This window comes from Gekko japonicus, unplaced genomic scaffold, assembly GCF_001447785.1.
Source record: "Gekko japonicus isolate JY-2015 unplaced genomic scaffold, Gekko_japonicus_V1.1 scaffold41, whole genome shotgun sequence".
Lineage (NCBI taxonomy): Eukaryota > Metazoa > Chordata > Lepidosauria > Squamata > Gekkonidae > Gekko > Gekko japonicus.
In genome coordinates, this window is record NW_015170888.1 from 57,779 (window position 1) to 72,262 (window position 14,484).

Sequence of the window (14,484 nt, forward strand, 5' to 3'; positions counted from 1 at the left end):
GGTGCTCCTCTAAGTAGTCCTAATGGACCCAATTTGTTTGAATCAGCAGTGTCTTTGCACATGCTCCGGTTTGGGGAAACCTGATGCAAACCAGTTCTGCATGCCTTCACAGCTGCTCGGCATGAACCAAACAGACCAAGTGATAGGCTCACATATCTGATCATCACCTTCGATTAGGGTAACTTTGACAGTCGAACAGGTTTGTGGCTAAATTCACAGCATCCTGTCTAGGAAGATTTCACAGTAGATGTATGTCTCATTCATTGGGAAAGCCAGGGAACCTGTACAATTTTCTCCAAGCTTCCTGGTAATCAGAGGTCATTTTGTAGAAAAAGAGGTGCAGGAGCTCATTAGCATAGCTTATTTGCATATGCCACACCCCCTCACATCTCTGGAAGTGTGCCAGAAGGCAATGCCCACCACTCAGGCTCCACTGGACCTTTTTTGGATTGCTAGCTATTGGGGGGGGGACATGCAGATCTGTCCTTGCAGAGGAGGGAGAGCTTATACCTGAATAAAACATGGGTCTTAAAGGTGCCACGGGACTGTCTTGGGCCGGGGAGAGCTCTGCAACTGACCTGGCTGCTTCTTGCTCTGACTGAGGGGTGCTGGGAGCAGGGGGTGGGGCTTGTTGCATGTGCCCGCCCCCTGGGCTCTTTACTGCCGGAGCTCCTCTCCTGTGCGCTCCTGCAGGAAATGACCCCTGCTGGTAATATTGATTAGATAAGTAAGAAAAGAAGTTATCCAACAACATCTTTTGCTCTGAAACGCCTTCTGACAGCAAACCTCATGGTCCCATAGTTGTGAGGAATCAGCAAATCCTGCTTTATCCAGCGGATACATTATTTCCTGACTTCCTCCGCTTCTCTTTCTCCCTGTGTGTGAGAGGACAAAGTGCAGGTGCTATCTCCTGAGCCTGAGTCAACAGGTTCAGTATTGTCTTCTCTGACTGGCAGCAGCTTCCTAGAATCTCAGGCAGAGGAATTTCTTTCCCCGTGACTGATATCTGTGCCTCCTTTAGTCAAAATGCCAAGGACTAAACTTAGGACTTCTGCATTCAAAGTTTGAGCCTTATATTCCCATGCTCCCTGCTTTGTCGAGCTCGAAACCAGACAGCCTGGTACCAGAATAACAAAAAGACTCAGATGACGAATAGTCATGAATACTGGTCACTTGACTATTTGTTTTCATGATGACAACAACAAAATGGAAGGAGACTTTTTCATTTGCTATTAAACACAGTTTGGTCTCTAATCTGGGAGAACCGGGCTTGATTCCCCACTCCTCCACTTGCACCTGGCTGGATGACCCTGGGCAAGCCATAGTTCTGATAAAAGCTGTTCTTGAAAAAGAGCAGTTTCTGTCAAGAGCTCTCTCATCCCCACCTACCTCACAGGATGTCTGTTGTATGGAGGGGAAGGGAAAGGAGTTTGTAAGCCACTCTGAGACACCTTCGGGTAGTGAAGGGCGGGGTATAAATCCAATCTCCTCCTCCTCCTCCTCTTCTTCTTCTTGGATTTACATATGCAAAATATATATTTTTTAAAAAACTACTTCAACCAGTTTTGGGTCGAAAAGATATGGAAGCATAATGCATCAACTTGATGTGATGCTGGGGTGTCAATGTTCTCAACCTGCACTCCCGCAACCACAGCAGGGCTTGTTTTTTTTTTTATGCAGGGATCAATGGAGTACAGTTTTATTTCCTCATTTGCGAAGCCTCTGATGAAGAAGGCGGTGACAAACTGAAGCATGGAAAGAGGAAGAACTGCATGATGATGAGAAACAGATTGGCCAGCCAAGTTATTGACTGGTGATTGATCGATAATGAAGTAAGTACAGGGCTGGAAATTAGGGCAGAGGACGATCCATACAGAGAGACTGGTTTAGGTAAAGAAGCAACTTGATTTCTTCTGATCGAAGAGGTTCTGGCATGGTTTTCTAATCCATTTCCAAAGGGGGCCTTAGAACGGTTAGGGGCTGCTACAGCCATAGACATGATACTGGCGCACTCAGTGACATGTTCTTTTTGGGGCTACTCGGTGGGTGAGTTGTGTTTGACAGCTTGCTACACCTGGGCCCAGGAAAGCAGCTCCACTCTCCAGTTCATGTAGGCCAAGTTTTCTGGGGCTTTTGATTGAAGCAAGCCGTTTGGATTCTTTTGTTCTCATTCTTTTGATAGTGTTTTGTGGAACATCTGGTCTCTCTGTTCACGGTGCCCTCTGGACAAAGATCCACTGCCTGAACTCTTTTTTTGGATGCCAAATTGAAGCCAACTTATGGTGATGCTGTAAGATTTTCAAGTCCAGAGACATTAGGAGGTGGTTTGCCATTCCCTGCCTCTGCATAGCAACCCTGGACTTCCTTGCTGGTCTCCCATCCAAATACTGACCAGGGCCAACACTGCTTAGCTTCCGAGAACTGAGGAGATGGGGGCTAGCCAGGGCTATTCCAGTCATAAAGGTAAAGGTTCCCTTTCTCGAAAGCCAGTCGAATCCGACTCTAGGGTTGCGGTGCTCATCTCCGTTTCAAAGCCGAAGAGCCAGCGCTTCCTCCAGGTGAGAAGAAGTTGGGACTATCAAAATTTCCTGTTCCTTTCATAGGTGTCATCGTCAGCTCATTCAGTTCTGCATACTCTTTCCAGCTAGGTATGATTGCCCACCCAGAACCTTGGGGGGGGGAATGATTTGTCGTGGTCAAGAGTGGCAGACTCTAATCTGGGAGAAATGGGTTTGATTCCCCACTCCTCCACATGCAGCTGCTGGTGTGACCTTGGGTCAGTCCCAGTTCTTTCAGAGCTGTTCTCTCAAGAGCAGTTCTCTCAGAGCTCTCAGCCCCACCAACTCACAGAGGTGTCTGTTGTGGGGAGAGGAAGGAAAAGGAGTTTGTTGTAAACCTATCAGAGACTCTGAGTGAAGGGCGGGGTATTAATCCAATCTCTTCTTCATCTTCTTCTATTGCCTATTTAATATTGCAGAAAACAGGCAGAGGGGAAGAGGTTGTGAGGGAAGAGGAAGACTTTGTAGGAGACCTGAAGCACTTCCTTCACAGATCACGTATCAGTCTTAAATTCTGTTTACAAAACAAATATTCCCTTTGAGCTTGTCAGAAAAAAGTAAATCTGGCAGGAGGCGGCCATGATGGTTCATTTCCCAGAATGCCCGAAGAAAGCTAAACAAAAGTTCCTTTTTTGTATCCTTCTCAAGGGAAGCGAAAGTTTTCTCTTCTGGCAGTTGGCAGCAAGTTCGGAAAAGTTGCCTTCCCCCCCAAACAACCGCCGATATATTTGCACAATTGAAGTTCTAAGGCTGTTTACCTGAAATGTTTCTATAATTCCTGAAACGTTTCCTTCTTCTGTTTTTAAAGAAATTTCCAGGTTGGTTTGATTTGCAAGCAACAGATTGGACTCCGGCTACGTCGAACCTAACAAATGCACCACGTATATATATATATATATATATTAAAGAGAGAGAAAAAAAACAAAATGGAAAGACTTGAAATAAAAAAAATCACTTGAAGAAATCTAAGCGGGAAGGGTTTCTTCCCCTCGCTCTCCCCTCTCCCCGGACTCCCTCCCCTCCCTCCCACTTTAAGCCGATTGAACTCCGTCACATTTCCATCCTCTCCCCACACTGTCTGTACTGGTGACAATTGATTCATGTATTCATTTGCATACCCCTTCAGTGCCAGCAGCAGAATCCCGAATGGTGCCTCCTGTGCTGGCAGATGACAAAGAGCTGGCAAATCAGAGAGACCTGTCAAAAACAGCTGTCCATTAAAAAGAGTTTGCCGCGACAACTGAGAACCGTTTGAAAATGCTAGGTGGTAGAATTTAATTGGAACAGCAACTGTTCAAAATTAAGATTAAAAGGGACCAGTCAGGGAATATGAGTTTTAGGTGATGGAAACGGTTAGTTTGTATTTTTATTTTATTCTTATCTTCTTCTTCTTCTTCTTCTTTTCGCTGTATATGTAAGGCTTAGAGCTCCAGGCAATTTCTTAAGGTTTTCTTTGCTTCTGTTTACCTTGCTGTTCTCGCAGCGCTAAAGCAGGCCGGAGACCGTGCCTGACAGTTCTTCAAGATTCAAACTGACAAATGCATTGTTATAAAAATCTACTGTTTTTAAAAGAAGTCAAGAGCGTTTGTTCCTCTCCCTTTCTGGCTCACGATTCATTTGCCAAATTCATGTTTATGGGGTCTTCCCCCCCAAAAATTTATATTTTTGTTGTTTTGTAGAAAAAGAATACCTGGGGTCTACATGGAAGCCCGACTGTGGGGAAGTGGTTAGCGTGTCAGATGAGAACTGGGGAGCCATTTAGCTCACACAGTGTCCCTAGGCCACACACTGTCTCTTGGGCTAACTTACCTCTCAGATTTATTATAAGGATAAAATAGAGGAAGGCAGATCCTTGTACGCCTCCATTAGCTTCCTGGAGGAACGGTTGGTTATCTAGTAGATAGCTGTTTAAGTGCAATATATAGGCCCCGGTCACACGGGCCAGATATCACAGGGGGGGAGGCGTGCCTGTTTGCCCCGGGGCAAAATAAAGCACGGTTGTGTGATCAGACGTCCCGTGGAAATTCCGTGGAGGTCCCGTGGGTAAGGGGGAGGTGCCGATCACAGGACAATCCTGCGGCGAGGCAAAGAAGCAGCGTGGTGTGGCAAACAGGTTTGTTTTTTTCTGTACACTGAAGTATGCGCATGCTCCGTTGGGTGCTTGTGCGCATCCATGGAGACTTGGGGAAAAAAACCTTTTTGCAAGGGGACATGGGTGGGCGCCGGATGCCACCGGAAATGCGATCAGATGCCCGCCCTTGCCCCACAGTTACTGGAAACTAGTACCTCGGAGGTACTGGTTTTTTACCCCGCATCTTCGGCGGGAAGCCTCGGGTTCGCCACGGGAGCTCTATGCTTCCCAGATGTGGCGGTGAGATCGCGCCCGGAAAATCCGCCTATCTTCTGTCTCTCTAGCGTGGCTAATGTTCCGTGTGACCGCAGCCAAAGTCTGCCAGTAACATTATCCCAGTATTACAGGCAGGCAGGCAGGCAGGAAGGTGGCACGGTATAGCCCAGGCTTGTCAGATCTCAGCAGAGAAGCAGGGTCAGTTGGAAGGGAGAACACCAAGGAAGACTCTGCAGAGGAAACCTAATGGCAAACCACCTTCTACTTCTCACTTACACTGAAACCCCCTTACCGGGGTTGCCATAATCCGCTATAACTTGACAGCACTTTACACAGACATTACGGGCAGGGTCGTAGCCCTGACAATCCAAACTAGGCCGATCTCATCCAACTTTATAAACTAAGCAGAGTCAACCACGGTCAGTACATGGACGTGAGACCATCAAGGAAGGCCAAGGTTGCCATGCAGAGGAAAGGCCATGTCCAGCCACCTCTGCTCGTCTCTTGCCTTCGAAACACCATAAGGTGGAACGTCATAGGAGCACCATGAGTCAGTTGTGGCATGACAGCGCACTTTATTGCAGCCAAGGTACTGAGGCTGCGAGGCAGAGTCACTTGCCTAAGACCAGTTGGTGACTTTGTAGCGGATGGAAGATGGGAACTCCTAGGCTTGCAGTACTTACTATTTACCACTAGACAAGCCATGAACGAAGACAACAAATTGTCAGACTCAACAAATGTATGTAATCAGGGCTTTTTTTGTAGAAAAAGCCCAGCAGGAACTCATTAGCATATTAGGCCACACCCCTGACTGCACAGCTCATTAGCATATTAGGCCACAACCCCATGTTACCAGAAGTGTGGTCATCCAGCCACACCCACCTTTGGCTTCTTATTCTCTTTACCTTGTTTGTTGTTAAAACCCAGGGCTTTTTGTTTGGAGCAGGCACTCCTTTGCATGTTAGGCCACACCCCCTAATTGTAGCCAATCGTAATGAGTTCCTGCTGCTGGGTGTGGCCTATTATGTTAATGAGTTCTTGCTGGGTGGGGCCAACTTGGGAGGCAGACGGAACTCTGTTCCTGTGCGTTCCGGCCCAAAAATAGCCCTGAATGTAATGGTGACTTTTTTATCAAGGATGCTGAATCATCACTATTAAATTGGTTCGCAGCCCGGCAGCTCCTCCCCACCCCCGAATGTTCGACAAATCATTTGCTTCTGTTCAAACAGTTCGCTTAAGTATGACCGTACACAAAAAAGTATGCTTTATCACAGTGCTTCCTTGCAGCTTCCTCAATTTGCCGTCACCTACCTCTGCTGGTCACCATATTCTTAAAGCACTCAAGAGATTACTCTTTCACACCTGGTAACTTGTGGGGCATATAATCCTGAATGGAGACCGGTAGACAGTAGAGCTATGAGCAGCCACTTTTGTAAACACCACATATACAGCCAAGATTGGAATTGTAAAAAACACTACAGACAACATGAATTGACGTCTGAAAAAGATATTGTTCGAAACGGACTACAGAAAGCCCGGGAAGGTCCGTCCTTCTTCTTCTTCTCTCTTGAAGACTTTGTTCTTGTTGAGTTGTTTGATGTATCTGAAAAACAAAATAGGAAATTTGAGAATTTAGTCATGCCAGCCACATGACCATGGAAACGTCTTTGGACAGCACTGGCTCTTCGGCTTGGAAATAGAGATGAGCACCGCCCCCTAGAGTCAGATTTGACTAGCTTTCGAGCAAGGGAGACCTTTACTTTTTACCTTTTCTACTGGGAATCATAGGGTTTGGGTTTTTTGGGGGGAAGGCTAGCATTCCTTGAACAAACATGGAGTCCAGTGGCACCCTGAAGACCAACAAAGTTTCATTCACAGTATAAGCTTTTGTGTGCAAGCACACTTCCTCAGATACAGTGGAACAGAACCTCCTCAGCCATTACTTATAGAGAGTGGGGTGGAGGTTGTTGTCAGGAAGGGCTATTTAGAGTCAAGATGCATAAGTACTGGGTGATCATAGCTGAGACCTGATGTAAGAAAGATCTGTGAATGGCAGTAAATTAGCATACAAATGCAAGAGTTAACAAAGAGGTGTGGGAAAAGAGGTTTGAGTCCAGTGACACCAACAAGACAAATAAAGTTAAATTCCGGGTACAAGCGAGAACTGAGAGACTTAGTATGTACACTCCTTCACATTCATTCAAAACAGATTTCCTCAAATATTACATATAGGTAGGGGGATTAGTTGCCAGGAAGCGCTAATTAGAGTCAAGATGCCTAAGTAACTGAGCAATAAATACAGTTAAGACTGGAATAACACATGTAAATAGCAATAAGTTGGTATACAGATAATAAAGGTGTTAACAACAGATTTGGAAACTAAGTTTAAGTCCAATGGCACCTTTAAAGGTCTCACTTATACCCAGAAATCAAACTTTGTAGGTATATACTACTAAGCTACAGCTAGCTCCATGAAAATCTGAGAAGAAATCTGACATTAAAATGTGGATTCTGTATTGTTAAGACCTTGCCTATCTGTTTTTCTTTCCTTGTGGATGAAAGGTCTGTAGACATTTTACTCCATCTTGATTAAAATTTGGAAGGATCTTAAGGGGACAAATAAAACTATTCAGGAGGAGGCGGAATCAAGCTCCGGGGCGACTTGTTTATTATCTTTGCATTAGCCCAACTACATAAAAGGTTGATGCCTTTTACTCATCTGAGAAGCTTTGTCCGTGCTCTAAGCTTCTGAAACCTCTTCACATCTGGCCACAAAGCAGCCATTTTAACATAGTAAAGATACCCTACCTTCGGGGGGGTCAAAATCCGCAAGCAACTTCTGTCTGCCCATGATATGGTGGGCGGAAAATGGAGGGTCAACTATCCGGACAAATGCTTGTCTCAACTCAAATCTAAAGGCAAGTGTAAATGGAGAAAGGTGAGCAGAAAGAAATGAGGGACCACTTTTTAAATCTCGGAAATGTGAGGCAGGTCATCCTTCTGTCTCCTCGGCGTGTGTGCTTTCCGTGATTCTCATTCAGTTCGCCGGGATTCTCAAACAAAATGTAGAGTCCTCAAAAATATTTGGAACTATTACAAAGCATAAATTATAAATGTGTCGGGAAAATGGAAAACGGCGCCTTGGGCCTGCTTAGAGCGCAAAATGATCTCGGCCATTATTCCGCACCGATATGAAGATCTTTTCTTTCATTTCCTGTTAACAGTTCCCTCTGTTTGCTATCATCTCTCACCCGGCACCGTGTCAATAATTACTAAATTAGCAGGATGCCTGTACAATTTCAGCTCAAGTGTTATTACTGACAAGTCAAACAAAGAGAGGGCTGATGGAAAAGATGGAACTCCATATACTTATTTAAATGGGCCATGTTCTCTGCGGAAGATTGAAACCCCTTTCTCTTCAAAGGAGAAGATAGAAGGGGATAGTTTACATTTTGAGCTGATTCAAGGACACCGAGTCTGAGGAAAAGCCTTTTTCTTTCTTTTTTTTTGAAAATGCAGAACTCTATTCATTTCAGGGGACAAAAAAAAATTATTGAAGGTTATTTAAAAGAATCATGTTTGGTGGGAGAAGTAATTACATTTAAGGGGGGTGGGTGGAGAGAGGACTCTCATAGAAGTAATGCTATTCTTCTACAACGACCCATTTTGCCGTGTCGCACGTTCTCGGAAGGGTGATGATTCTACCGGCTTTGAACAGCGTGAACCTGCCGCCCCAAAATAAAACCAGCTGCTGTGGCCTTTCTGAATGGTCTAGCATTTTGTGGCCCGTTACAGGGCGTGGCTTCTGGCCAGATGGTAGAGCGCAAACGTTTGCATGCAGGAGGTTCCAGGTTCAAATCTTTGCAGACATTTAGAGGGATACTCAAGAAGTAAGTGACAGAAGAGACCGTACTCTCTCAGAGATGCTGGAAAGCTTTTGCCAATTAGAATAGATCATGCTGAGGTGGATGGACAAATGATCTGACTTGGAAGAAGAAGAAGAAGAGTGTTGGACTGGATGGGCCTTTGGCCTGATCAACATTGGCATCTCTTATGTTCTTATGTTCTTAAGAAGAGGAGGAAGAAAAAGAAGAGGAAGAAGAAGAAGAAGAGGAAGAGGAAGAGGAAGAGGAAGAAGAAGAAGAGGAAGAAGAAAGCATGAGAGCCTGTGACATTGGACTTGTGGATCTTCTCTCCCCCACCACTAGGTGCCTTCTAACAAATATTTTAGTTGTCAAGAACATGTTTTTATTCCAGGCCTTAATCATCAGAAAGAGAGACAGGCCGTTGCTGGTTTCTTACCCATGTGATTTCTTTGGCGTTCTTGTTGCGAAATTAATTTTATTTGTGTGTGATATCCCATCAAGTCATTTGTGACTTATGGTGACCCTATGGATGAATGACCTCCAAAGCCGTCCTATCGTCAACAGCCTTGCTGAAATCTTGCAAACGGAAGGCCGCGTCTGCCTTTATTGAGTCAATGCCTTACATGTTGGGCCAGTGGGCAGAGTTCAGGAAATAATCTGATCGGTGCTTTTGAGTTTGCTTTCAAATGAATTTACTGCAACACAATGTTGCAAAAAGACCATAACTGACTGCAGGCCAGAGAGGCCTTCAGGCACAACCACGGACACAGACTAACTCACAGCAGAGAGGGAGAACAACAAGAGGTAGGCTGAACGGCAAGAGAAAAAAACATTCCACAAACCCTAAACAATAGAGAATGCCCCACAGCGCCCCCTAGGGTATAAGCAGACTAAACTACTCTTTCAGCAAAATTTACAGTAATTAAACTCTAAGCAGGTTGTCACTTCTACAGGGTCTTCCTCTTTTCCTGCTGCCTTCAACTTGTCCTAGCATTCCTGTTTTTTTCCAGTGAGTCTTGCCTTTGATAGAACAAAAAGGGAAAAAAACCCAGTGATAGGTGATTGATTTTTTATTGTACAAAGTCCCTACGCTTTTCGCCATGCAGGCTTCATCAGGGGGAATCAGAGTATTCACCTACTGCTGGAACTGCCCACAGCAATTAAATTATTTCTTCATCCAAAGTACAATAGTCTCAGTCCAGTCATTTTAGCTTTAAGGGAGAGTCCAGGCTTGATTTGATCTTTTTGTTGTTGTTGTTCAGTCGCACAGTCGAGTCCGACTCTTCCCGACCCCATGGACCAGCTCTCGCCAGGCCCTCCTGTCTTCCGCCGTCCTCTGAAGTTTGCTTAATTTCATGTTTGTATCACCGATAACAGTGTATAACCATCTCATTCTTTGCCATCCCCTTCTTCTTTTACCTTCAACCTTACCCAGCATCAGGGTCTTCTCTGGTGAGTGCTCCCTTCTCATTTGGTGGCCAAAGTATTTGAGCTTCAGCTTCAGTATCTGGCCTTCCAGGGAACAGTCAGGGTCGATTTCTTTCAGGATCGACTGATTTGATCTCCTTGCAGTCCAAGGGACTCTCAAGAGTCTTCTCCAGCACCATAATCCAAAAGCATCTATTCTTTGGCACTCGGCCTTCCTTATGGTCCAGCTCTCACAGCCATACATTACTACTAGGAATACCATCGCTTTGACCATACGGACTTTTGTTGGCAGGGTGATGTCTCTACTTTGTATTATGCTTTCTAGGTTTGCTGTAGCTTTCCTCCCAAGGAGCAGGCATCTTATAATTTTGATTTGATCTAAAACCCACTTATTTGTCTTTTTGATGGTCCATGGTATTTGTAAAACTCTCCTCCAACACCTCATTTCAAACAAATCGATTTTCTTCCTGAGAGCTTTCTTCAATGTCCCACCTTTACATCCATACATAGTAATGGAGAATACTATTGTATGAATCACCTTGGTATATTTTTATGAATGTATTTGTACAGAGGTCATTACATAGGAAAAGAGGTGCAGGAGTTCATTAGCATAACTCATTTGCATAACTCATTTGCATACAGCACACACCCTGACATCACTAGAAGTGTGTCAGAAGGCAACACTGGACTGTTTTTGGATTGCTAGCTATGGGGGGGGGGGACATGCAGATCTGTCCTCGCATAGGAGGGAGAGCTTTTACCTGAATAAAACTTGGTCTTAAAGGTGCCACTGGACTGTTTTGGACTGGGGGGAGCTCTGCAACGTACCTGGCTGCTTCTTGCTCTGACTGAGGGCTGCTGGGAGCAGGGGGTGGGGCTTGTTGCATGTGCTTGCCCCCTGGGCTCTTTACTGCCGTAGCTCCTACAGGAAATTACCCCTGACTCCGTGAAGTGCCACTCAAAAATGGGTCCCTGGCCATTGGCTGCGTTCCCTTCCTCCCGCTCACAGATGTGCCGCGCAGCCTCTCGGCCTCCTGGGAGTTGATGGAGGGGCCAGATGCTCGCTGATGCTCCATGGAGGTTGCTGGCTGGCCTGGGGGATGCCGGCCCAGGTGGTGCGGAAGCCCTGGTGGAGGGCGGCCGATGGCCCCACGTTGTCCTCTGTGAGGGAGCCGAAGACAGCAGAGGCGCTCTTTCGCTCCTCCGTCTCCCTCATGGAGAGCCCTGAGGAGGAGGAGGCCACCGCCTCTTCCCTCCTGGCTGAGCCGCTCACACAGCCCCTGTCCACTCCCACAAGCACTCCGCGCTGCGGGGTGGCGGCACAGGGCCCCAGCGGACTCGCAAGTGGCTGAGGACCAAGCAGCAGCGAGGCGGCGGCTGCTACATTAGGAGCGAGCGCCTCCGCCTCATGACCTGTCACCGCAAACTGCTGGGAGACCTCCGGGAGGGCCGGGTGGTGTGGGCCATGTCCTTACCCGCCACGCCGCGCATTGGCAGCCCGTCTTCACCCCCTTTGGCTTCTAAAGCTGCTGGGAGGGCAGGGTGGCCTGCAGCCTCCCCGCTGGCATGCTGGCCCATCTTTACCCCCCCATCCGGAGACGTGGGTGGCATCCGGCCTCTCCGTCCCCGGTGCGCCGCATGTCGCTGGCCCACCTCCCCCCGCTTCTAAACCATCCGGGTGGGCCGGCTGCCATGCGCCCTGTCTTTCGCTGGCATGCAGGCTGTCTTCGTCCCCCCCGCCGTCTGGAGCCACTGGGACGGCTGGCGCTGGCATGCAGGCTGTCTTCGTCCCCCTGCCATCTGGAGCCACTGGGATGGCTGGGTGGCGTGCAGCCTCTCCTTTGCCACCGCGCCGGCCTGTCTTTGCCCCCCTTGCACCTGCTGGGAGGGCCAGGTGGCACGTGTGCTCTCCTGCACTGCCCGTTGCCGGCCTCTCTTCACCCACCCCTGCCTTTTAGATAGCAATCTGCGGGGCGGCTGCGGGCTACGGTTGCAGGCGGGAGCACTCTCCCACACTTTCTCCCTAGAGCCTGTTCCATTCCTTCCTGCAACAGGCCTTAATCACTAGTAAACTGATCATATTCAGAGGTCTCTGCAACTAGAAGTAAGCTTCCCAACCTCCAGGTGGGACCTGGAGAGATCTCAGAATTATAACCGATTTCCCGATGACGGAGATCAGTTGTCCTGGAGAAAAGTGGCTACTCTGGAGAGCAAACTCTTTGGTCCTTGCACCCGGCTGAGGTCTTTCCGTTCCTGAAGCCCTCCCCCTCCCAAATCTCCAGGTATTTCCCAACCCTAACTAGAAGGCATACAGATCCTTAATGCATCTTTGCAATTCTCCTTGAGTAAAGCTTACTAAAACACTGCAGCTCTGCATGTGTGAAATTGATTTACTCCCTCAGCACTGCTAACAGTCCCTGAAATGCTTGTGAGACTTCCTGGTTCAGAAGACAAATGCGAAATGCTCACAGAGACAGTGGAACAAGAGGAGCTTCTAACAAGGACTGAGACTTAAGTAGATGCAAAGGGAAGCAATGCCACCTGTTTCAAATGTTGTTTCTGGGGGCTTTCTTCTGCAAATAATTAATCGGGTCAGGATCCTGCAAGGAACTATACATGCAGAAGTAAGAGTCTGGCATTACAGCTGGAGCTAGCGTTGCCAGGCACCTGATGGGCGGTTTGGAATGTCCAACCCCTGGCGTTCCGTTCCCACTGTGCTGTGGTTGACAGTGAGGGGGGGGGGAATTCAACAATGGCTGCTGAGTGACAGTGTGATGTTTTATCATAGAGTTGCCAGCAATTCCTAGAGGGCTGATGTCACTTCTGGGTTCTTCCTGAAAGTGACATCACACCATCGCTCAAGGGTGCCTCCCCATGTCCCCACACACCTTACTGCCAGTGGTTGCGAGGCTCTGCCTGGAAATCTTAGTTGGAATACAGGCCACAAGCTGGGCGCTTGCCATCTCTGATCACAAGCTAAACATGAGCCCGCAATGCAATGTGGCTGCGAAGAAAGCAAATGCAATCTTAGGATGCATGAACAGAAGCACTGTGTCCAGATCACGGGAGGTGGTAGTTCCGCTCTGGTCTGCTATGGTCAGGCCTCACCTGGAGGACTGTGTCCAGTTTTGGGCACCACATTTTAGGAAGGATGTTGACAAGCTCGAGCCTCTGGCTCTGGATTGCAAGACTAGATCTAATGAGTGGAAATTACAAGGGAGTCGTTACCGGCTAAATCTCAGGAGAAACTTCCTGACTGTCAGAGTGGTTGAGCAGTGGAACAGACTGCCTCGGGAGGTGGTGGATGCTTCTTCGCTGGACGTTCTCAAGCGGAGGCTGGACGACCCTCTTTCGGATATGTTGTAGGGCTATCTTTCAGCTATCCTCCTGCAGAGTGCAGGGGGTTGGACTAGATGACCTGCAAGGTCCCTTCCAACTCTTAACATTCTATGATTCTATGGGAGCCTGCGGGCTGGTGGTTCCAGGCCTGGCCTGACACGTCTGAGAGATGGCTGTTCTTGCACCTGGAGGGTCAATGGAGTTATGTTTTTTGGTAGCTTTTGAGGCAGTATATTAAGGCTCAGTGTCGTTGGGGTGTGTGTGGAGTGCAGGGGGTTGGACTAGATGACCTGCAAGGTGCCTTCCAACTCTTAACATTCTATGATTCTATGAGAGCCTGCGGGCTGGGGGCCTGACACGTCTGAGAGATGGCTGTGCTTGCACCTGGAGGGTCAATGGAGTTTTGTGTTTTGGTAGCTTTTGAGGCAGTATATAAAGGCTCATTGTCATGGGGGGGGGGTTTCCTGATGGTATTAGTGGTCTCCTGAGTGTCCAAGTCTTCCTCGGAAGAGTAAGCTCCTAGATCCTCCTGCTCTCCCTCTGATGAAGAGCCTGCTCCAGGCCCCAGACCTAGTGGAGTCCAAGTCCTTACAGGCAGTCAAGGAAGATAACCCCAAATCCTAACCATCTTCCAGATTCTAAGCAGTTGTTGAGTGTTTAACCAGGACAGGGGTGGCCAAACTTGCTTTAACATAAGAGCCACATAGAATAAACATCAGATGTTTGAGAGCCGCAAGACATGAACAAATATTACACGTTTTTACTGGGAGATATGCCAATTTGCTTTTACGAGACTGCCAGAAACAATGACAAAAAGGGGTAAAAGCAGATATCGATAATGCTACTTATTTGTCCAACGGTATTTGTTTGCTAATGATATTTCTCTTCCCCCAACCACCCTGGCCGGGAGCCGCACAATAGGTGTGAAAGAGCCGCATGCGGCTCC